General features: G+C 34.4%; 1 protein-coding gene across 3 annotated transcripts in view; it reads left to right on the top strand.

Annotated features, from left to right (window-relative positions):
* The window catches only part of IQCM (IQ motif containing M), a 494,659-nt gene that overhangs the window by 455,152 nt on the left and 13,753 nt on the right, over window positions 1-25,754 (top strand). The gene's annotated exons all lie outside the window — the stretch shown is intronic.

The following is a 25,754-nucleotide window of genomic DNA, read 5'->3' as shown; positions in this document are numbered from 1 at the left end:
AATAGGACTTATCAGGAAAAATCAAATTTGTGTTTGAATTAAACTGAATACTGAATAAGGAGGTTTTAGTGTGCAAACGACTCTTTTTAAAGAGAAATATTTCTAGTTATTTTATTTTTTTGTTGAAGAGTTAAGAGAAGATGTTTCTACTATGTGATTTTTTGCAAGACCCAGGAAATACTTTCTGAAAAGAAATGTTGGTAGTCAACAAAGTGAATTATCAAGTATAATTTAGAAATTTCCTTCACTTTTTGACAAAGAACTGGTAACCTTGTAATTTGTGTGTATTACATTTTATCAGATGAGATGGATGGTCTCTTCAGATGCTTTCAGTTTTTTATTTTCATAATTCTATTCTTTTTATACACACTAAAGGATTTTAATGAAAAAATATATATATATCTCTGGGCCCCATAATGAAATTCGTCTTAAAAGAATACTCTCATATTAGAATGGGAGACCACGTATTCCCCATGCCGGGAGTTTTTCCTAAAACCCATATGGCCAAGGGACTAAGTCTCCTATGACTCAAATGGCTGCCACTGATGCAGAAGTGGCTCCCAACAATTCTGCAGAGCAGCACCAACTGAGTTTGAACATATACACAACACCCCTATCCTTTTTACGCCAAGGCGGGTTAGCCCTTTAACTGTTGGCAATGAAAATAGGGTTTTCTTTCCTAGCTGCCATGTGTTTCCTAGAGGAACTTGTGATCAAAACAAATGCTAGCTATAGATATGTTTGTATATGGTGCTTTATGCAGTCTTTCCTGTTGGAGAGTTTGGGCATTAATGTTTGGGAGATTTCTTGCCCTCTTCCTTACCCCACCACCTTAATTTTCATTGGGATATCTTTAGATGCTTTCTTTCTGAGCATACTTTACTTATGTTTATACAGAAAAGTTCTCTAATGTATTTTTTCCTTCAAATATATTTTATCCTGGAGTCAAAAGCATACTGTTTGGTGTGACCCTAAAACCCAAAGTAACCTTGCTGCAATCAATGATGTAGGACTTTCAGGTGATGAAATTCTATCACACAGTGCTAGGTACATTTCTGGACCATTTGTAGCTAAGTTGCTTTCTTTGATATAAATTAATCCTCTACCTCTTTCTGAGTGAATATCTTAGAAATGCCAGCTTATTTAGAGTGAGGTTCTATGATTAAGTCTTCAGGGTGATCAATGTGGTCAGACACATAATGAAGGACTCACTTGATTTATTCTCCAGATGAAAAAGGATGCTCAGAGCCTTTTTTCTTCTAAGGGCATTAAACTCCCTGTTTTTGTCAGATGTAAAACACATGGAAGGTACTCATAGGAAGAGATTATCCTCACGTTTCTCTCTCTCCCTGCCTTGATTTAGGGACATTTTGTTTTTTGCTTCAAATAATTTAAAGGTTAATCACTAAAAGTTAAAATTGTATAGATTACAATTTAACAAAATGATTCCCTTTGGAATGTTAACCATATTTGGTTAAAATCTGAATGTTTCACCCTTCTTTTTTTTAAAATTCTGATCATTATTTCACCTGATGTCATCCTGTGTGACTTTTGTACTATAGAACAGTTCTGTTGAACAATTCTCTTGAAGTCCTTGTTGAAGCAATAGCTTGTTTCAATAAAAATTAATTTGCCTTCAAGTGCTTAAAGCAGGTGAAGTAAAGAAAATGCATTTGTAGCTTCTAGATGATTCAACAGATAGAACCTTCGACTTGGAATCAGGAAGAGCTGAATTTAAATCCTGCCCAACTTGTTAGTTATGTGGGCAATTACTCTCTTTGGTTTAGTTTCTTCATTTTTGAAAGGGGAGTGATAATCCTTCAGTTTAAGTGAGGATCAAATGAGCTGTACAAAATTTAAAACTTGATATACATATAGCTGTTATTATTGTTACTGCAATTATACTTATTTTTGCTTTTATCTATTTATTTTTTATTTTATGAATGAGGTAATAGGCACCACGGCATTGCAGAGTTCATTGCAATGAACTTTAGAATCTTTAGAACAAGGATTCTGAGGCTCATGGATAGATTTCAACTTGTTTGGGAGGAAAAGTACATCTTTGCTTTTACTAATTTTGGGGTTCCTTTGTGATGTTATGTGTTTTATACTATACATTTAAAAACTTTATTCTGATAAAGAGTTCATGGACATTAACAGACTGCCCAAGGGTCCAAGACACAAAAAGAGTTAAGAACTCTGATTTAGGGAAAGAATTACAAGCTCCCTCATGTGTGTTAATGGAGAAAGGCTGGTGTAATTCAATGAAAAGTCTGAATGGAACAGTTTTAAAGAAAATGCAGTGTTATTACTTTCAACCCCACAATGCAAACTAATGGCTAACAAAGTGTTGCCAAGTAGAGAACTTGCCAGACTTGTATTAATGAATAGATAAGGATCATTTGTAAGCCACAGCCAGCCATTTGCACATAATTAATTTGCTATTAAGTGCTTGAAAATAGTTTTTCTTAGGCTAACTATCCAATCAATCAGCAAGTAAGGATTGAGTGGCTATTATATGCCCAGCTGTGGAGGATCCAATCCAATCCAATAAACATTTGTTAAGCTCCTACTATGCTCAAGATGGGACAGCACAAGGTGGTATAGGGGGTTTAGAATGCTGATCTGGGAGTGAAGAAGACTCATCTTTCTGAGTTTAAATCTAGCCTCAGACACTAGCTGTGCGATTCTGGGCAAGTCTCTTAATCCTATTTGCCTCAGTTTCCTCATCTGTTAAGTGAACTTGAGAAGGAAATGGCAAAGTATCTTTGCCAAGGAAAGCATAAATAGGGTCATGAATAGTCCAACATGACTGAAAAATGACTGAAATGTTTAAGATCTTCTGCAACGTCCTAGTGATCAGTGACAAAAGAAAAATCACTTCCTGCTATCAAGAATCTAACTCTATTGAAGAAAAAGGAATATATGTCAAAGGAAATATTTAAAGAGGGGCCATATACCTAACTCCCTACTCTCAAATAATTTTTTTGTCTAAAACTCTTGACATAAAAGAATAAAGTTCACGAGACAATTTGATAATAATACAGGAGACTATGATTAGGAATAAATTATGTGAGACTAATATACATAAAGTATATTATGTAATTTATATTACATACATAATGTAATATATTCCATATAGAAGGGAAATCAGTGTGAGCTACAGTAATTAGATGAGGCTTCATGGAAAAATGGATCATATTCTGGTCTTGAAGTATGAGAACAATTCAGAGGCAGAGAAGATTTGGGAAGAAATTCTTAGCAAAGTGATAAGATATAAAACAAGAATGAATGTGGCCACTAGAAAGATCTTGACCTGTAGAATACACCTGTCTAACTGTGATGAGCATTATGTTTCAGATGGGACTTAAATAGTTTTTGGAGGATCTTAAAAAAATCTGACATCATTTAGTTAGTAACAGGGAGACATTATTGCTTGGAGATCCTTTTTCTTTTTATTTATTTTATCTTTTGGGATACAGACCTAGTAGTAGTAATGCGAGTTCAAAGGGTATGTATGGTTTTAGAGCCCTTTGGGCATAGTTCCAAATTGCTCTGCAGAATTATTGAATCAGTTCATAACTCTTCCAACAATGCATTCATTAATGTCTCATTTTTCTCACATCCCTTTCTCCATATGTCATTTCCTTTTCCGTCCTATTAGCCAATCCAATAGGTATGTGGTAATACTTCAGAATTGTTTTAACATATATTTCTCCAATAAATAGAAAATTACAGCATTTTTTTCATGTAGCTATAAATAGCTATGAATACTTCATCTGAAAAATTCCTAACTTTTGGTCATGTATTAATTGGGTAATTGGGTTATTTTTATAAATTTGACTCAGTTCTCTATGTATGAAAAATGAGGACTTTGTCAGAAAAATGTTGTATTTTTTATTACTCTTGCTGCCTTAATTTCCCCTATTCTCCCCTCCTCTTTTTTTACCCTGTTCCATCTCAAAAGTATTTTATTTCTGACTACTCCTCCCCCAATTTAGTCTCTCTTCTGTCACTGCCCCACCTTCTTGTATCCCTTCCCTTTCTACTTTCCTGTAGAGTAAGATAGATTTGTGTAACTGATTGAGTGTGTGTATTTGCTCTGTGAGCCAGTTCTAATGAGAGTAAGTTTCTCTCACTCTTCTCTCTTTCCCTCCACTGTTAAAAGCTTTTTCTTGTGATTGTGATAATTTATTCTCTTCCATCTCTCCTCTTGCCTCTCTTCCAATACATTCCTCTCTCATCTCTTAATTTCACCTTTTAGATATCATCTCTTCATATTCAACTAACACTTCTGCTGTCCATATGTACTCATCTAAGTGTCCTACAATGAGAAAATTCTTGAGTTACAAGTACCATCTTCCCACATAGGAATACAAATAGTCCAATGCCATTAAATCTCTTATGTTCTCATTTCCTTTTTATCTTTTTATGTATTGCTAAATTATGGTATGTGAAAGTAAAAATTTCTATTTAACTCTGATCTTTTAATCAAGAATGCTTCAATGTTCTTTATTTTATTGAATATCCATTTTTTTCTTTGAAGGATTATACTCAGTTTTGATGGATAGGTGATTCTTCATTGGCATCCTAGCTCATCAGCCTCCAGAATATCACATTATAGGACCTTCATTTCTTTAATGTAGAAACTGCTAATTCTTATATTATTTTGACTGTGGCTGTACCGTACTTGAATTGTTTCTTTCTGAACACTTAACAGTTTTTTCTTTGACATGCTAGCTCTAGAATTTGGGTGTAATATTCCTGGGAGTTTTTATTTTGGCCTACTTTTCAGGAGATAATTGGAAAATTCTTTCCATTTCTATTTTACCTGAGGGTTCTAGAATGTTTTCTTTGACATTTTCTTGAAAAATAATGACTTTTTTGATCATGGCTTTTCAGGTAGCCCAATAATTTTAAAATTCTCTTCTGGGTGTATTTTCCAGGTCAATTGTTTTTCCAATGAGATATGTCACATTGTCTTTTACTTTTTTCATTCTTTTGTTTTTGTTTTTTGTTTGTTTGTTTGTTTCTTGATGTCTTATAAAGCCATTAGCTTTTTTAACTTAATTCTAATTTCTAAGGAATTATTTCCTTGAGGGAACTTTTATACCGCCTTTTCCATTTGTCCAATTCTACTTTTAAAGGAATGTTTTTTTGTCTGTGGATTTCTTTTCCTCCAATTTGGTCAATTCTACTTTTTAAGAAGTTTCTCTTTTCATTGAAATTTTATGCCTCTTTTTCCATTTGTCCTATTCTACTTTTTAAGGCATTCTTTTCCTCATTGTCTTTTTGCACTTCTTTTTCCATTTGGTCTGGTATGTTTTTTCAGGTGTTATTTTCTTCCATTTTTTTTCTCTTTTACCAAGTTGACTTATTTTTCATGATTTCCTTCCATTACTCTCATTTTTCTTCCCAATTTTCCCTCCACCTCTCTTACTTGATTTTCAAAATTCTCTTGAGATCTTCCATGACCTGAAACCAATTTTTATTTTTCTTGGAGGCTTTGGATGTAGGAGTTTTGACTTTGTTATCTTCTTCTGAGTGTGTGTTTTGATTTTGCTTGTCATCATAGTAACTTTCTATGGTGAGAATCTTTTCCTGTTGATTGCTCATTTTCTTGTTCTATTACTTGACTTTTAACTCTTTGTTAAATAGGGGTTTACTTCCAGGCTGTAGAGTGCATCCTCCCAAATTTAAGGGTTTTATGCAGCTGTTTTTAAGAGATATTTTTAGGGACCTGTAAGTTTCAGTTCTTCCAAGGTGATCTGACCTAAGGAGAAATGTGTTTACTTCTCTCCTGGCCTGTGCTCTGGTCTGTGAGCAACCACAATCATTGTTTTCTGTCCTGGAATCCTGGGGAGTGTTCCTTCTTCTAAATTGCTATAACCTCTGAGGTAATAGTGCTCCTTCTCACCCTTGGATTTCCACTGAAGGTTGCAACTTATATTCAATTTTGGACAAAACATCAGAGTTCCACCTCATTCACTTCTAGCAAAGAAACCCCTATAATTTCCTTTTGACCAATTGTTTGACTCCTTTACCATCTATGGGCTGAGAGCTCCTGAAGCCATGGCTGTCACTGATGCATCAGTAGTTCCCAATGCCCAGTCCTGGTTTTCTAGAGCTAGGTCTGTGCTATTGTGGCTTGGGCTGGACTGTATTACACTCTCACAGATCCTTTCTGCTGATACTCTTAGTTTTCTTGGGCTAGAAAATTGTTCTCCATCTTTTTGTGAATTTTGCTGTTCTAGAGTTAATTTAGAGTTATTAATTAAAGTTATTTAGAGTGATCTGGGGGAGAGCTCAGGCTGCCTTTACTCTGCCATCTTAGCTCTACCCAAAATTTCTAGCTCAGTAAAAATAAATAGAAAAGATACAAATCCAAAAGGTGACTTTTATAAATTCTGTATATAACTTTTAAAAATTATGCTGAGCAGGGAGGGAGAAAAAATAAATTTATATTTGTTTTAGTTATTTTTATTTTTAATAGAGGGTAAGGGAGGTACGGCTGCAGATGTGTAATGTCACATACTCTGTCACTATTGTTAATTTGTTGTTATTTTTCAGTCTTTTAAAAAAAATTTACTAGTATTGGACTCTTTGTGGCCCCACTTGGGGTTTTCTTGAAAAAGATATTGGAGTGGTCTGTTAGTCCTTCTCCAGCTCATTTGATAGAGGAGGAAACTGAGACAAACAGAATAAAGTGATTTGTCCAGAATCACACAGTTAGGAAGTGTCTGAGGCTGGATTTAAACTCAGTAAGATGAATTGCCAGGCCCAATATTTTATCCACTGTGCCTGTGTGTATTCTAACTGCACATTGTTAATTTTATTTAATTGTTTCATTCATTTTCAAGAGCCCTCTCACAAAAGGAAAGCAATATGAAAATCTTTGTAATGTTAAAAAAAAAGACACCAATAAAACTTTTTTTTAAACAATCAAAAAAAAAGTTCTTCTGAAGGGGATTTTTTTAAATGAAGGAGATTTAGGAGATAAAGTAGGACTATCAAAAGTGATGCAAAAAAGAAAAACAAGAAGAATAAAAGATGGTCCTTGTAGTTCTCTTCTTCTTCTCCCTCCTTCCCTCCCTTTTTCCTCTCTGTCTCTGTCTCTCTCTGTCTCTCTCTCTTCTCTCTCTTTGTGTCTCTTTCTGTCTCTGTCTCTCTCAAAAGAAAACATGAGTCTCAGGAGTCACAGTCAAGTAGATCACAGTCATGAAGACTTGGTTCCAAATCCCATCTCTGATATACACTAGCTGTGTAACCCCTGAGCAAATTGCTTGACATTTCTGATTTTATAAAGGTTGCTTTAGATGATTAGACTAGAAGAATCTATGGTTTCATTGCTGTGGATTATACCTTGTCTGGTGCAAATTTTCACTGTCCATCTCTTAGTGTTTTTATCAGTACTTGAGACCAAAATATATATTACTTGGTGATTAATGGTGTAGTGATGAGCCTTCCTGTGCACTTATCTAGCAGATACACTTACAGTCACTGGATTGCACTTGTAAGCATGCTATTTGGATAGAGCATAAGAGAGTTTGAATTCTACAAGCATAGCTTTTTGGAGCTCATGATCACCTCCACACCCTGATGGAGCATAGACTATAATTTTTTAGCTGATGCTGAGTTTTTGTTTTGGGTACCATATTCTTTACAAATGAAAGATAGGATTTCATCAGCTGTTACTTCATTGACTTGTCTGAATGATGGCCATCTCATCGGTGCCCCATGGGATAGGTAGCACAGGAATGGTTATATTTAAATCAGACTTTCCCCATTGCTAAAGGGCCACTGAGGTATTCATTATTCATGTGTGGATTCACAATGTAGTAAGATGCTCCAACAGGACCTAGGAAGTAAATAATGAATCGAATATGTGTTCTGCCCCACTTCATTACACCTACACCATCATTTAAGTGTTGGCAAATGACCATGAAAGGAAATACCAAAATCTCCTTGGTTGTCAATTCTTCCACTCTTAAGACATATAATCTTCAAGGTAATCTCTTTTAATGTTACTCCTGAAGTTCCTTAGAAAGATCAAGAGACACCATCCTCCTAATAACTTTTCTTGCTGGCTTTGTCTCATGTAGATATGTATTTGTATCCACAGTCAGATGAATTAACATGATTTTCCTTCCTTTCCTTAACATATTTTCTTTCCAACACCCAGAATACGATCAGTAATGTATTAACAAGACCAATAAGACCCAATGTGCAGTTAAAAAAAAAACACAAAAAACATTTCAGATCTAAGCCAGATGCATCAACTATTATCAAAATTGATGAGCTTAAATCTTTGACATTGTTCTAATAGATATATCCAACCCTCAGGGTGAGGATGCCTTTGGCATCATTGAAACATATTATGAACAACATCACTCAAAACAGCCATATAATAGGGCTGTTATTGTTGGTTCATTAGCATCCAGAGACAGTTTTCAAGAGATTATTCCCTTCTATTCTTCCAGAGGGTTTTCCTTTCTTCTCCTTCTAGCTGACATTGTATTTTTATCTCTGAAGATTGCTACTGGCCTAAAGCAATCAGATGCCAAATACAACTTATTCCTTTTATCTATGAGCTGTAAAAACAATCATTCCTCTGGAAGTACCCCATCCTGCTGGAAGGGGTTTTCATTGAATGTTGAAATTATAATAGACCGAGGAGTCATATTAAAACTAAAACCAGACCTGGTGTCAATTACATTGTAATCAGCTTACCAAACTTTCCATGGAAAACATTTCTTTCACTGGCAAAATCACTCTCTATATCCCTATTCTGGCCATGAAATAAACGCAGATGCAAGGTCTAAACAGAACAAAGTGAAGAGTTGGCAATTATCCATTTAATTAGAGTAGTAGAGACAGCCAATTTAAATAATTCAGCAACTCCCTCCCTCTTGCCTTATGATGTTTATTAACTGTATTATATAGGAAAACCGTATATGTTTAACTTATTTAAATACTGAGACATGATATAAGCAAGAAAAAATATTCTATTCAATGAAATAAAATTTATCAATAAATTGGAATTATTTCAATTATAAGCTAATTTATATTTTTGGATGTTCCAATGAAAAGTCTGTCATGAAGTGGGAGGTCAAGTATCATCATCTTCAAGGTCAGTCTCCAATTCCATGATAGATAATTATGATAACTTGTATTTTATAATGTTTTATGCAATAAAGCATTTAACATTCTTTTTTTTTTAATTTAATAGCCTTTTATTTACAAGATATATACATGGGTAATTTTACAGCATTAACAATTGCCAAACCTCTTGTTCCAATTTTTCACCTCTTACCCCCCCCACCCCCTCCCCTAGATGGCAGGATGACCAGTAGATGTTAAATATATTAAAATATAAATTAGATACACAATAAGTATACCCGACCAAAACGTTATTTTGCTGTAGAAAAAGAATCAGACTGAAATATTGTACAATTAGCTTGTGAAGGAAATCAAAAATGCAGGTGTGCATAAATATAGGGATTGGGAATTCAATGTAATGGTTTTTAGTCATCTCCCAGAGTTCTTTTTCTGGGCATAGCTAGTTCAGTTCATTACTGCTCCATTAGAAATGATTTGGTTGATCTCGTTGCTGAGGATGGCCTGATCCATCAGAACTGGTCATCATATAGTATTGTTGTTGAAGTATATAATGATCTCCTGGTCCTGCTCATTTCACTCAGCATCAGTTCATGTAAGTCTCTCCAGGCCTTTCTGAAATTATCCTGTTGGTCATTTCTTACAGAACAGTAATATTCCATAATTTTCATATACCACAATTTATTCAGCCATTCTCCAACTGATGGACATCCATTCAGTTTCCAGTTTCTAGCCACTACAAAAAGGGCTGCCACAAACATTCGTGCACATACAGGTCCCTTTCCCTTCTTTATAATCTCTTTGGGATATAATCCCAGTAGTAACACTGCTGGATCAAAGGGTATGCACAGTTTGATAACTTTTTGAGCATAGTTCCAAACTACTCTCCAAAATGGTTGGATTCGTTCACAACTCCACCAACAATGCATCAATGTCCCAGTTTTCCCGCATCCCCTCCAACAATCATCATTATTTTTTCCTGTCATCTTAGCCAATCTGACAGGTGTGTAGTGGTATCTTAGAGTTGTCTTAATTTGCATTTCTCTGATTAATAATGACTTGGAGCATCTTTTCATATGACTAGAAATAGTTTCAATTTCTTCATCTGAGAATTGTCTGTTCATATCCTTTGACCATTTTTCAATTGGAGAATGGCTTGATTTTTTATAAATTAGAGTTAATTCTCTATATATTTTGGAAATGAGGCCTTTATCAGAACCTTTGACTGTAAAATATTTTCCCAGTTTATTGCTTCCCTTCTAATCTTGTCTGCATTAGTTTTGTTTGTACAAAACTTTTCAGTTTGGTATAATCAAATTTTCTATTTTGTGATCAGTAATGATCTCTAGTTCTGCTTTGGTCATAAAGACCTTCCCCTTCCACAGGTCTGAGGTAAGACTATCCTATGTTCCTCTAATTTATTAATAATTTCATTCTTTATGCCTAGGTCATGAACCCATTTTGACCTTATCTTGGTGTACGGCGTTAAGTATGGATCAATGCCTAGTTTCTGCCATATTAGTTTCCAATTTTCCCAGCAATTTTTATCAAACAGTAAGTTCTTATCCCAAAAGCTGGGATCTTTGGGTTTGTCAAAGACGAGGTTGCTATATTTGTTGACTGTTTTATCCCTTGAACCTAATCTATTCCACTGATCAACTAATCTATTCCTTAGCCAATACCAAATAGTTTTGGTAACTGCTGCTCTATAATATAATTTTAGATCTGGTACAGCTAAGCCACCATCATTTGATTTTTTTTTTCATTAATTCCTTTGAAATTCTTGACCTTTTGTTTTTTCCATATGAACTTTGTTTGTTATTTTTTCTAGGTTATTAAAATAGTTTTTTGGGAGTCTGATTGGTATAGCGCTAAATAAATAGATGAGTTTAGGTAATATTGTCATCTTTATTATATTTGCTCGCCCTATCCAAGAGCATTTAATATTTTTCCAATTGGTTAGATCAGACTTAATTTGTGTGAAAAGTGGTCTGTAATTTTGCTCATAAAGTTTCTGATTTGCCCTTGGCAGATAGATTCCTAAATATTTTATATTATCAGTAGTTACTTTAAATGGAATTTCTCTTTGTAACTCTGACTGTTGGATTTTGTTAGTGATATATAAGAATGCTGATGACTTATGTGGTTTATTTATAACCAGCAACTTTGTTAAAGTTGTGGATTATTTCTAATAACTTTTTAGCTAGAATCTCTGGGGTTCTCTAAGTATACCATCATGTCATCGGCAAAGAGTGATAATTTGGCTTCCTCATTGCCTATTCTTATTCCTTTAATCTCTTTCTCAGCTCTTATTGCTATAGCTAGTGTTTCTAATACAATATTAAATAGTAATGGTGATAGTGGGCAACCTTGTTTCACTCCAGATCTTATTGGAAATGGTTGCAGTTTGTCTCCATTACATATGATGCTTACTGATGGTTTTAAATAGATGCTGCTGATTATTTTAAGGAAAAGTCCATTTATTCCTATATTCTCAAGTGTTTTTAATAGGAATGGATGTTGGATTTTATCAAATGCTTTTTCTGCATCTATTGAGATGATCATATGGTTTTGTTAATTTGGTTATTAACATGGCCAATTATATTGATAGTTTTCCTAATATTGAACCAGCCCTGCATTCCTGGTATAAATCCTACTTGATCATAGTGTATTATCGTGGAGATGATTTTCTGTAGTCTTTTTGCTAATATCTTATTTAAGATTTTAGCATCAATATTCATTAGGGAGATTGGTCTATAATTTTCTTTCTCTGTTTTCAGCCTACCTGGTTTAGGTATCAGTACCATGTCTGTGTCATAGAAGGAATTTGGTAGGACTCCTTCATTCCCTATTTTATCAAATAATTTATATAGCATTGGGGCCTATTGTTCTTTAAATGTTTGGTAAAATTCACATGTAAATCCATCTGGTCCTGGGGATTTTTTCTTAGGGAGTTGTTTAATTGCCTGTTCTATTTCTTTTTCTGAAATGGGACTATTCAAGCAATTTACTTCCTCCTCTGTTAGTCTGGGAAGTCTGTATTTTTGGAGGTAGTCATCCATTTCACTTAGGTTATCAAATTTATTGGCATAAAGTTGAGCAAAATAACTCCTTATTATTTCTCTAATTTCCTCTTCATTGGTGGAAAGTTCTCCCTTTTCATTTTAAGACTACTAATTTCATTTTCCTCCCTCCTTTTTCTAATCAGATTTACCAAAGGCTTATCTATTTTATTGGCTTTTTCATAGAACCATCTCTTAGTTTTATTAATTAGTTCAATAGTTTTTTTACTTTCAATATTTTTAATTTCTCTCTTTAATTTTAGATTTTCCAATTTAGTATTTGATTGGGGGTTTTTAATTTGGTCTTTTTTTAGTTTTTTTAGTTGCAAGCCCAATTCATTAATCTTTTCTTTCTCTGTGTTATTCAAGTAAGCCTCTAAGGATATAAAATTCCCTCTTATTACCGCTTTGGCTGCATCCCACAAATTTTGGTATGATGTCTCATCACTGTCATTATCTTGAGTGAAATTATTAATTGTATCTATAATTTGCTGCTTCACCCAATCATTCTTTAAGATGAGATTGTTTAGTTTCCAATTACTTTTGGTCTATTTCCCCTAACTTTTTGTTGAATGTAGTTTTATTGCATCATGATCTGAAAAAGCATTTACTATTTCTGCTTTCTTGCATTTAATTTTGAGGTCTTTATGTCCTAATATATGGTCAATTTTTAATAGGTTCCCTGAACTGCTGAGAAGAAAGTATATTCCTTTCTATCTCCATTCAATTTTCTCCAAAGATCCAACATACCTAATTTTTCTAATATTCTATTTACTTCTTTAATTTCTTTCTTATTTGTTTTGTGGTTTGATTTGTCTAATTCTGAGACTGCAAGGTTGAGATCTCCTACTATTACAGTTTTGTTGTCTATTTCTTCTTGCAACTCTCTTAACTTCTTCTTTAGGAAGTTGAGTGCCATACCACTTGATGCATATATGTTTAATATTGATATTGCTTCGTTGTTTATGCTACCCTTTAGCAGGATGTAGTTTCCTTCCTTATCTCTTTTAATTAGATCAATTTTACTTTTGCTTGATCTGAGATAAGGATGGCTACCTCTTTTTGACTTCACCTGAATCATAATAGATTTTGCTCCAGCCTTTTACCTTTACTCTATATGTATCCCCCTGCTTTAAATGTGTTTCTTGTAAACAACATATTGTAGGGTTCTGACTTTTGATCCAGTCTGCTATCTGCCTCCTCTTTATGGGGGAGTTCATCCATTCACATTTACGGTTAGAATTACTAAATCTGTATTTCCTGCCATCCTAATAACCCCAGATTGTGCTTTACTTATTCTTGCCTCCCCCAACCCTCTTTCCCCCTTTTAAACTTATGTACTCCTCTTGTATCACGATACTTATCCTCCTTATAATCCCTCCCTCCCCCCCTTTGAATCTTTCCCCCTTCCTTCCCTTATTACTCTTTTCTTTTCCTTTTCCTCTCCCCGTTTTTAATGAGGCGAGAGAGAATTTTCTCTAAAACAAATGTCAGTTATTTTTTCTTTGAGCCAACTCTGATGTGAGTAAGATTCACACAGTGTTCCTCCCCCTCTCTAAATTCCCTCAGATATGATAAGTTTCCTTAGCCTCTTTGTGGGATGTGGTTTCCCTCTTTTTATCCCTCCTTCCCACCTTATTCTGCCATCATCCCTTTTCCATATCTACTTCCCTTTTTTATGTTATATCACTACAATCAAATTATACATGTATTCTTTTTGTATATCCACAACAGAAATACAATTCTCAAGAGTTATTTTTACCTTTTCTGCATCTCTTGAGTTCTATGCTTGGAGATCAAATTTTTGTTTAGTTCTGGTTTTCTTCAGAAACAAATGGAATTCATTTGTTTCATTAAATGTCCATCTTCTTCCCTGGAAGAAAATGCTCAGCTTAGCTGGGTAGTTTATTCTTGGCTGCATCTCAAGTTCTTGTGCCTTTCGGAATATCATATTCCAGGCCCTTCTTTCCTTTAATGTAGAGGCAGCCAGATCTTGGGTGATCCTTATTGTGGCACCTCGGTATTTAAATGGTTTTTTTTGGCTGCTTGTAAAATTTTTTCCTTAATCTGATAGTTTTGAAATTTTGCCACAATATTCCTTGGGGTTTTTATTTTAGGGTTTCTTTCAGAAGGTGTTCGATGAATTCTTTCAATGCCTATTTTACCTTCTGATTCTATTACATCTGGGCAGTTCTCTTTGATGATTTCTTGTAAAATAGTATCTAGGCTCTTTTTTACATCATAGTTTTCAGATAGTCCAATAATCCTCAGATTATCTCTCCTAGATCTATTTTCCAAGTCTGTCATTTTTGCAAGTAGATAATTCATGGTTTTTTCCAGTTTGTCATTTTTTTGTTTTTGCTTGACTGATTCTTGCTGTCTCAATGAATCTTTAGTTTCTGTTTGTTCAGTTCTAATTTTTAAAGAATTATTTTCTTCATTAGCTTTTTTACTTCTTTCTGTATATGTCCAATTGAGTTTTTGAATGTATTGTTTTGGTCTGTGGAATTTTTTTCCATTTCACTAATTTTTTTTAGTGAATTATTTTCTTTTTCCAATTCACAGATCCTACTTTCTTGCGTGTTCTTTGTCTTTTCAATTCACGGATCCTACTTTCTTGCAGGTTCTTTGTCTTTTTCAATTCACAAATCCTACTTTCTAGTAATTCTTTATTTTTTCAATTCACAATTCTTACTTTCCTGAGATTTTTTATTTTTTCCAATTCACCAATTTTGTTTCCCTGCACTTCCTGGAATTTTTAACTTTTCAATTCGTATTTCAGGAAGTTGTTGCTCTCTTGTAAAGGCTTCTCTTTCCTTTCCCCATTTATCTTCTAACTCTCTTTTGAGACTTTTTAATGGTCTCTTCTATGAGAGCATCATGTAAAGGAGGACAGTTTGATGCATTTTTGCTGTTTGAGGTCTCTTCAGGTTTGCTGACCTGCTCTTTTTCTGCATAGAAGCTGTAGATCGTTCTTTTCATCTTTTTATTCATGTTTTAAAGCCTTTAGGGTAGGTCTCCTAGGCAAGGGGGTTACCAGCTTCCTCTGCAGAGCAGGGAAAGATGTAAACCGATTTCCGCTCCGAGGTATGGGAGTGCTCTGAGTGAGAGTTTTCCCTTCCCCCAACAGGAAGTGGATTCAGCATGGCCGAGCTATCGAAGTGCCCATTTGGGCTGTGTGGGTTAGCGATTGCCCTGGGCTAGAGACTAAGGGGTGAAAGTGTCACTGCCCCAGGCCGGAGCCTCTTGTGGGACTGTGAGTATTAGCAGCTGACCACAGACCGCAGGAGCCATGACCGCCCGAACTCCGCCCCAGTGTCTCTGCCCAATGCAAATCGGCCCTGGAAAAGCTCTATGGCCCCAAGCCGAGCTCCCCACTGCGCAGATTGGAGGCTAACCCGGGCTGTGTCCTCCTGCCGTGCAGGATCACAACTGCCCCAAGGAGAAGCCCCGTACTGCGGGTTGGGGCTGCGCGCTTGTGCTGAGATCTGTGCCTTCACCCTCAGTTTGAGACACTCCTCAGAACCTAATTTCTCTCCCCGTCTGCGCCGATCTCCCCCCTGTCCCCGGAACCAACCTTTTATTTGGCGAGACTGCAGATTTTCTTATGCTGGTGAGTTGTTCTACTTCTTATCTTTACGAATTGTAGCAGTCAAGACTATTTTTGAGGCTTGATATAATATTGATAGAGAGGGTAAGAGAAGAGCTTAGAAAGTCGCATGTGTCTTCTCCGCCATCTTGGCTCCGCCCCCCATTTAACATTCTTTTAATTTAAATATTCTCTACTTACCTATATGGGATGGTTGTCTGTGAAAAATTCATCAAAGTAGACAGATTTATTCCAACTTTTCACCTAATCATCTGCATTTGTTGCCCAGCCTCTGACAAGTAGCTTTTTATGTCTAAAAGCATCTTCCAGTCCAGTTTGTCAAGATCAGAATAATTCATTATAGGATTTTCTGATGTTATCTTTTTCCTGGAAAACTTTTCCCTTATGTTAGAAGTGAGGGAATGATTAAAAGAGCAAAAAAGAAAGGTTCTAATATTGTGGACAGGTTCTCTATACAGGATAACTTGGACTGGACATGAATGAGAATCTTACAGAAATTATGTGTGGGTTGCCATCTGAACCTACAAAGATTACTCACATGGATAAAATTACAATTCTATCAAAATAGCAAATTTAGAGGAAGTGATTTCATCATTCCAGTCCCAATAGGCTCAATCTACAACTGCTCTCAAAAATACAATTCACTTGGCCATTGTTAAAATATGGTATAAATACTTTATTAGTTAATTTGCTCATTTAATCTATGTATTTCTTTTTAGTGTTTTTGGAGCAGTCTGTGTTCCCTTATGTCTTTCCATATGGCACCTTTGCCAAAGGACAAAATTAAATCCTCTAATGTGAATAACATTTGAAAATGTAAAGAGCTGTAAAGAGCTGTATTGTGGAAAGACAAAGATGATAGATCCAGAGTGAAAGGGATCTTTAGAAGCCATCTAGTTTATTATTTTCACTTTATGGATGAGAAGACTGAGACTCAGAGATGTATATTGTCAAATATTGTATGTTACCATTGACAAGTTGCTCAACCACTTTGGAGGTGGTTGGACACCAAGTGTCCTTGAACGCTTTAACATTACAAATCACTGAAGGTTATATTGAAGCTGTGGCAGAAATAGGATTTGAACCTAGGTAGATAGTTTTATAGGCGAAATAGTTTCTTTTTGAGTTTGTGTGATATGTCATTCCTGCAAAATCTATCACAACATAGGTTTTATTATGCTTAAGCATAGGTTCAGGAGGTAGAAAAATAATTCTGAGCAAAGATTAGGATTCTGGTATGACTTTTTACAGAAAAAATTACACCAGAGAGGAAGAAAAATAATTTTTAACATATAATAATCTAGTACATCCTCATAAGTCATAGAAATTGAGCAAGCTCAGTTAAAGCCATAATCTCATACATCTCTTAAGTAACTACACCTAGTAAGAGACTATAGGTAAATTAAATCAGACTGCATGTTAAATTACATTTAGAAGGTTTACAATGAATGGTTGATTGAGAGGGCAGATTTATGTGCTTTAAAGATAACTACAGACTTGGTGCTTTAGAATTTCTTTAGAAATAGTTAAATCACCTTGAGAAGCTCAGGAAAAGTTCCCTTTGGCTTTGTATATGAGGAATGTCAAAAAAAACTTCCTTAATATTATCATTCCAAGAGTCAAATTTTAGTTAAGTGAGGTTAATATTAGTAGAAAACAGGCTTCATTTATCCAAAGTGTTCCCAGAAAAGTGATTTTTAAAAATTAAGAAAAGGAAATAAAAAATGAAAAATTAGTATCAGAGTGGCATAGAAGATAAAGCTCTGAACCAGGTGTCAGGAAGTCCTGAGGGAGAGCTTGCCTCAGATACTAATTATGTGACATTGAACAATTCCTTCATATTTTCTGGGTCTCTATTTCTTCACCCGCACAATGATGACATTGGATCAGATAGCCTCTACATTCTTTTTAGGTCTAAATCTATATGATCTTATGACAAAATTCTGTACTCTTGCTACTAAACTATTATTTCCATTATTAACTTTATGTTTATCGAGTGAGTGTATCTATATAAGTTATTATATACAAATTCAAGAATAAAACCATGTTTAGACAGTCATTTTAATGAGGTTATTTGGAGGGAAAATTAACAAAACCTTTCCATCCCACTAATAATGAAATCACTACTGTACTACTTATCCATGTCCCTATCTTCTTTCCATCCTATCTGCCCTGGAAAATTGTTATCCATATTTAATTGTGGGAAGAGGGAATCTTTTCTTATTGATAATGATGAGAATCATTTCTTTATTGAACCAAAGACCTAACCAACATCTTTATCCAGATGTTCTTAAACCATTCTTAACTATTTTTTCATTATATTGCCACTGGTCCTATTCTAATAAAACGATCTTTCATCTTACACCCTCTATAAAACTATCTTGTGTCTATTTGGAATATATTTATTTGTGTATGTTATGTTACCCTTCTCCCAAGTTTTACAACAGATTGTAAACTCAGTGAGGGTAGGAACTATTTAGTTTTATATTTGTACGCATATTGCCTTCCACATTATAAGACTTTAATAAATATTTATTTAATTGAATTGAGTTAAAAGTCACAACTTCTTGTGTGGTAGTGAAAAAAATGAAGAAATAAATGAAGAATCTAAATCTGGATTAGCCATGGTTTTTAAAATCTTGGATTATAGCCTACAATTTTTTGGACCTATGATTAAATCAGAATGGGGAATTCACATAAAAACTCTACCTACTGATTCAGAGCTAAAATTTCCATGTAATTTATAATCTTAGAGAGTTGCCTAAGGCACTTAGTGGTAAAGTGACTTGCCAATGGTGACATATAGTACTTGCATGGGTTAGTAGCATGACCTCAATTCTTTCAAACTCCAAGCCTGGCTCACTCTCCACATATTTCCTCTCCCAATCTTGAGTTAATCTATTTTTTGTGTGTAAAAGTTGAAACATATCCTCATATCTATTGACTCTGAAAATAAAAATTTTGAGTTGCCTTGAAGAAATTTTGAATTACTTATAAACATTCATTTCATTATAATTACTTCTCTTATTATCCATTTAATTCAGAAAACGGAGCTAAATTTTTTTCAAAGGCTGAAAATGTGAATCTTGGCAAACTATTTGGAATTTGCATAGTATAAAAACAAATACTTTATTCTTATTTAAGAAAATTAACTGTATTAGACAGAGTTTTGTAAAGAGAAAGAAAAAAGTTTACTCCCAAACAACTTAATGTAGACTTTTATGACTTAGAACTATAAGAAATCCTGGAGATAATATAATCCAAATCCTTTCTACAGATGGAAAAAAGTGAGATTTATAAAGATTAAATGATGTTGTTTTTTGCCCCTCATTCTCTAAAAGGACCAATGACATTAGGAAGGTGATGTCTTGACTGGCAAGTGAATTGGATTTAAGTGAGACAGAGCTGTACAAAGTGATCAGTGTCTCTCTCTCTCTCTCCTCTAGACTTACTGAAGCCAGTGACAAGAAGGTCAGGACAACTGGCAATGGCCCTGAATGCAGTAGGAAACTGTGATCTTTTTAAGCTAAGGTCTTTTCAGGGCTCAGTTTTTCTAAAGCAATACTCATTTAGCGATTAAAGTTTAGCTAATAATCAAGGAAGAAGAGGTTAAATGACTTTATTGCTCAAAGTCAGAAATATTAATTAGTAGAACTTAGGAACAGAATCTAGGACTTCTGAGTTCCAATCCCATCATCTTGGAAGTACAAAAGTACAGTCGTATGAAAAATCTATATATAGAGGTCCTAAAGAAAGGGCTTTTGTTTTATTTATTTATTTTATTATTATTATTTATTGATTATTATATTATTATTTATTTTGAGACTAGCGCATATTTCTGTGTATATACACTTTGGGCCTAGTTATATTAAAAAACCAAGTTTGTGCTGTCTTTTGCTAAAATTGAACTTGAATCCTTTATTATTTGTTATTTTTGTGCTGCAGAAAATATTTAGGGGGGGACCATAGTCATCAACCTTATCATGTAAATATTAATGTAGTTTAAGAGTTATGGAATAATCTTAATAATTGAGAGGGAAGTGAGGGCTGTTTGTGCCAAACAAAATTTAAGGGATGGACCTAATGTGTCTGTCACTGTGCATTGTCATCTCAGCTGGCAACCTTGGCAATAATGCAGCCAGCTATTGTTGATTGAAAAAGCTCATATTAGGAAAAGATGTGATAAGAATGGCTTTAAAAATAATTGAATGCTATCTTTCTCATTTTTTTTTGGCAATAGCATCTTGTAAATTTTTCTGTAGTTCATCATTCTAGAGTCCTTTATTCAGTTTCATTATAAAACCCCATTATTTAGAAATCAGAGGCGGGATAATGGCATGTAAAATTTTTTTATAGATCAGTTGGATAGAAAGCAATAACCCTTCTTCCTTTCCTGCTGAGGAAAACTTGCTTTATGGGAATGTGTGGGGAAGATATAAAGGAAATATTGAGGTGTGTGACTTAAAATCCCATGCTTCACTTTATAGAATGTTTCTAAAACTTTAGCCATATAAAAACATTTATTTACTTATTTTTGTTAATGACTTTTATTTTTGCTGATACTTAGTTCACTTCTAAATATATACCTATTCACCCATATATACATCTCTTCTCATGCAAAGAAAAACAGTTAAGTGAAACTACTGACACGAGATTGCATTTGATGGACAGTATTCAACATTTCATATCTATACTCTCACACCTTGGAATGGAGAAAGCTCCCTGAAGGGCAGGGCCTACCTTTTGCCTCTCTCTGTATTTCCAGGATTAAGCATTGTGTCTGCCACAAAGTAGGTTCTTAATAAATGCTCATTGAATTGAACTGGTTCTATAAACTCTCTAAGTGGCAGACCTGGTTGTTAAACTGAGTTTTTCTGATTTCAAACTGAACACTTTTCCTACTGCTTGTATTGTCTTCTGTAATTAAAAGTAATAATGAATCATAATTAATATTATTAATAAATAGCACATGAATCACATTGTCATTGAGAGAATCAAAGAAGGTTTACATTAAAGGAGTTTGCAAAGTTAGATAAACTATGTGAAAATCAGCTGTTTCTGCTACTATTATAGTAAACCCTAAGGGTGAATTAAAAAATAGTAGAAAGCTGGTGAGAATGACCTGAAATATAATAGGAATGATAGTTATTCATAAATATTAAAATGCCTCGACCTTCTTAAAAATTTGGTTAGGATAAGTAAAAATTGATCTTTATGCTTAGAGCCTAAAAATAAGGCAAAGAAAAATCAAGCATCTCAGAAACATAGCAGGGGAGGTGAAGTGAAAGGACAGAAGACAGACTGCTATGCTCAGAATGGTCAATTAATTGTCATCCTTTGTGCTTGAAGAGAACCAAAATGATATCCCTATGTCAGGATTAAGGTGCACTCTACCTTGTACTTAAAGGAAGATGGACAGAATATGAAACATGGTTCTGTAACTTTCGTGCCATATGTGTGTATCTTTATCTGGTCCTCAGTTTGCTCACTTGTAAAACAGGGATTGGGATAGGTGATCTTTAAAATTGCTTTCAGCTTTGAGAGAATCTGAGACAAAAATTCCAAACACAATCAATTAATTAGCAAAGTTAGCAGCTGCCAAATAAAAAGAGATCCAGCTGCCAAATAAAAAGAGATCCAGGAGTCTTCAGGATTACAGGATGAATCAGAAAAGACTGAGAAGTTTTTGATGGAGTTGGCAAAGGTATAGAATGGCCTTACATTTGGTATAATCATGCTGACTTGCTTGTAAAAGGGGGTTTTCAAAGTCCATGGTAAGGAGAAAACACAGAGATTTAGACTTAAATCCTTTGGAAAACCCCATATTCCTAAGTCCCATATCAATGATTCCCTACACAGAGTGTTTATGATCAGGTAGAATTTCTCATGAAAGCCAGTTTATCTTTCCTTTTCCCCTCCACTCTTCTGGGGTAAAACAGATTGAGCTCTGGCTGTTGCCCAGAGAAATGAGGAAATTAAACTCTTATCAAATTTTAATACCAAGGTCTATACAATTACATCTAATTTTAATTCATAAGTATTGATTCTAGGGATTAGATACTATTTTCAATCTATAATTAAAAATGATATACAATAAACAAGTGGGGTATCAATTTTCAGTTTCACATTTGAGCCTGTTATGTTTTCAATAATACATTGTTGAATTGAATTATTGAATATTTATTTGATTTTCATGGAAAGGTTATTTATTTGATTTTCATGGAACGGTTAGCTCTGGGATGGAAATTATGATGAGATAGTTAGCTATTAAAAGCTACTATATTCCTTGATCTAAGTATAGGAGTAAACTAGAAGAAGTGAGTAGTTCAGATGGAAAGGATTACAATATGGTGACAATAAAGCTTTTTAAAATTTAACATGTCTAATGATCTACCTCCTATGTCTACCCAGAGCTATGTGTGAGACCCATCACCATGATGAATGATGATCAGCATAATATAATAGAAAGCATTCTGGTTTGGGAATCATAAAGTAGAGATAGGAGCTGGATTTTTAAATATAGATTAGGGAAACTCTCCAAATGTAAATCAATATCATCTTGAAAACTTATCATCTTAGAGAATTGCCTAACTGAGAAGTTAAATGACTTGTCCAAGGTCACATTGCCATTATATATCAGAGATCTTCATGGATTTAAACTCAGCTCACTATGCAATAATAATTGACATGAAATGGAAAGCATTTTAGCTCTGGAATCAGAGGAGTTGGATTAAAATCTTTACCAATGCAGCATATATATTCTTGAGAAAATTATTATTCTGTGCCTCAGTTTCCTCATCTGTGAAATGAAGTAGTTGGACTTGATTAAAGATTTACAACTCTAAATTTATGCTATCTGTCATTTAGGATGATGTCATTGAAAAAAATGCCATAGTCTTTATTTTTCTTTCCCAGAAGAAAAAGAAAAAAACAATTATATTTTGGATAGAGCATGGATCAGATGAAATCAAAGAATTAGTTAGCTAGAAAAGAGAATAAAGACAAATTTCCCTCTGAAAGAATTATGAACAGCAATAACAATTGCTAAGTCTCTCTAAAGAGTAGAATCTTCCATTCAACTAAAAATTTTGTTGTTATTAAAGAACTCTGTTCTTGATATGTGTCCAAATGGCCTTCAAAACTAATTCATTTTGTCCTCTCTTCTTTTGATCCTAGGAAAAGGGGTGGCTGTGGTCAGTTTCCCCTAGTATGAACCATGTCTGTCTTTGGCAATCTCCTTGAAATTGAGAATTGTTCCATTCTTCTTGTTTTCATCTTCAGTTTTTAGCACAATGTCTGGCAAATAGCAGTAACTTTAAAGTAGGTGTGTTGATTGACTGATTGTTTGGAAGAGTTTCTAAGTTTGTTCATAGTAACAGTGATTTTGTGGCAAATTGGAATAGCAGACCTGACTTCTATCACTCATAAAGGGAGGGGGAAATTAAAGCAGACCATCAGATGGCCTGTAGGCGCCCAGAGAGGCAGTAGCACAAATACCAGCTGAAAGTATTTTTGGTCAGGTACAAAGCACCAAACGGCTGTCAGTTTTTCCCAAATGTTGTTAATGCTCCTGCTGTTCTTCTCCTTGCCAGCCATTCATCAGTAAATGTCCATTATACTTATTTTAATTTAGTTATTTTAATTTACAGTTGCATACATTTGTTGCAAGTTGCTGTGGGGATAAAATATCCTATCCTATTCAGCAAAGAGTTATTCACTTGGGGTCCATGATCATTTTTAAAAAAAGGTCATTTTTTCCCATATAATTGATTTCCTGTATAACTCTACCTATTTTTGTGCATTTGAAAACATTTATTCAGAACAAATATTATGGCTTCGCCAAAGTGGCAAAAAAGTCCATGGCACAAAATTATTTAAGAAACTCTGATAGAAAGATCAGGGAGCCTTTTCAACCAATAAGTGTAAGACATCTTCAAATTTTTAAAAAAACAAATGAATTGTTAAATTAAGTAAACCACAAATAATAAAGTAAACCACAAAACTTTTATGGATCCCTGATTTCCTTAATGTGTATATTTTTTCTTAACAATGCAGATTTCAACCCATCCAGACCTTCTCATGACATTTTACTCTTGCTCACATCTTCCCAGAAGTCTTCAGCAAGGCATCTCCAACCCTCGTATATGTTTCCTTACTTCTTGAGTTTGGAATGTGAAGATCTGGGTTTGAATAATGGCTCTTAGCACTTACTGTCTGTGTAACTTTAGGCAAGCCTTTTAACCTCACTCAGCCTCAGTTTGTCCAATTGCAAAATATAAGGATTGGAAGAGATGACCTCTAAGGTCCATTACAGATTTAGCTCTATAGTTCTCTGATTCCAATTATTTAATGAATTGAACATTCCTTTAAAAAGAAGATGCAATTGAAAAATATCACAACATTTCCCTCCCTGAAAAAGCTGAAAAAATGGAACTTGCTGGCAATGCAATGCAATCCAATGGTTATTGGCTTTGAAGTCAGAATTCCTGGGTTCAAATGGCACTGTTGTGTCAAAGGGTATGCACAGGGAAACACCAACTTTTAAACCTTCAGAGTATCTGCAATAGGGGATCTCAGAGCTCTACTTTTTGCCAAGACCAAGTAACAGTTGGTGATTGTAAATGCCTTAGTAAAGTCCGAATAATTGGACAAGCATAGGGGCAGTCAAGTGATACAGTGGATAGAATACTAACTCTCGTTCCAGGAAGATCCATCTATCTGAATTCAAATATAGCCTCAAACACTTTCTAGTTGTGTGTAAAATGAGCTGGAGAAGAAAATGGTGAATTACTTTAATATCTTTGTCAAGAAAACCTCAACTGGAATCATGAAGAATTATACATAACTAAAAAATGTCTGAACAACAACTGGTAATAGGGTGGTATTACCTTTATCTGTAGGTAAGAATGGATGGGCACCGTTGATTTCAGAAATACCCAGGTTGGATAATCTTGGGAACATTCTTCAAATAAGCCTAATATATGAAACAGAAAAGAAAATCATTTTAAATTAGGGACATATTTCTTTAGATAAGCTTTAAATTAATTCAAAGAGCAAGAGAGTCCTTTAATTTAGATGCTCTTGATCCTGAAAAGTACCACAAATATTTAAATGGAGCAAAAAAGGATAATATTGCCTCAGGACCCTCTCTTGTTAAACTGGTTTAATGAAAAAGAATGAGAAAAGATGTGAAGGATAATGGGTGAGGAGAATGAATAGATGTCCAAAGTCAATATTGTAAAGAAAGATACTGATATTCCTTCTATCCACTGCCAACATATATATTGACTAGGAATGATACAATGGAAAATAAGTATAATTCGAAATCTCCAGAAATATAGATGTGCACTGCTTCAGTCTAACCTGATGGTATTGGTAGACAAATAGTAAGAATATCCATTGCCATAAGCTCTTTTAATCAGTCCATTTTCATCTCTCTACTCTGATATATGAAGGCAAAACAGCCTATTTTGAAGGTCTAGAAAGTCCTAGACCTTTTCTAGAATATAGGCAAAATTCAAAGGTTGGTATCATCCAAATAATAGAACTAATTTTTATTCTGGTGGGAAAAGATACCTTTTAAATGTAACAAACATGAGCAACCCAGTTATTTATGGCCAAAGAAATTTGTAGAGTTTGGTTGTTGAAGGCAGAGAGTATTGTGCTTGTATTCCTATCGGTAGTTCTAAAATACCATCTCCTCTGTGTGTGGATGATGGGGAGAGTAGACAGTGAGAGAGAGGGGGGAAGAGGACAGTTTAGCCAGATCACATGAAATGGAAATGATTATGTTAAGTATTTGAAATCGAGGCAATGTTACAGAATCCAAAATATTTATAGATATTTCTTTGACTATTTCAGAAAGGATTTAGAGTGCCAAGAACTCAAAGTGAATGAAAATGAGTATAATAATCTTCCATTAGATAAAAGACTCAGATCATTTCTTTTTTTGCAGTTTTGGGCAT

The sequence above is a fragment of the Sarcophilus harrisii genome, chromosome 6 (assembly GCF_902635505.1).
Source record: "Sarcophilus harrisii chromosome 6, mSarHar1.11, whole genome shotgun sequence".
NCBI classification, from domain to species: domain Eukaryota; kingdom Metazoa; phylum Chordata; class Mammalia; order Dasyuromorphia; family Dasyuridae; genus Sarcophilus; species Sarcophilus harrisii.
Note: the sequence above shows the minus strand (reverse complement) of the source record. Positions and strands in the feature narration are given on the sequence as shown.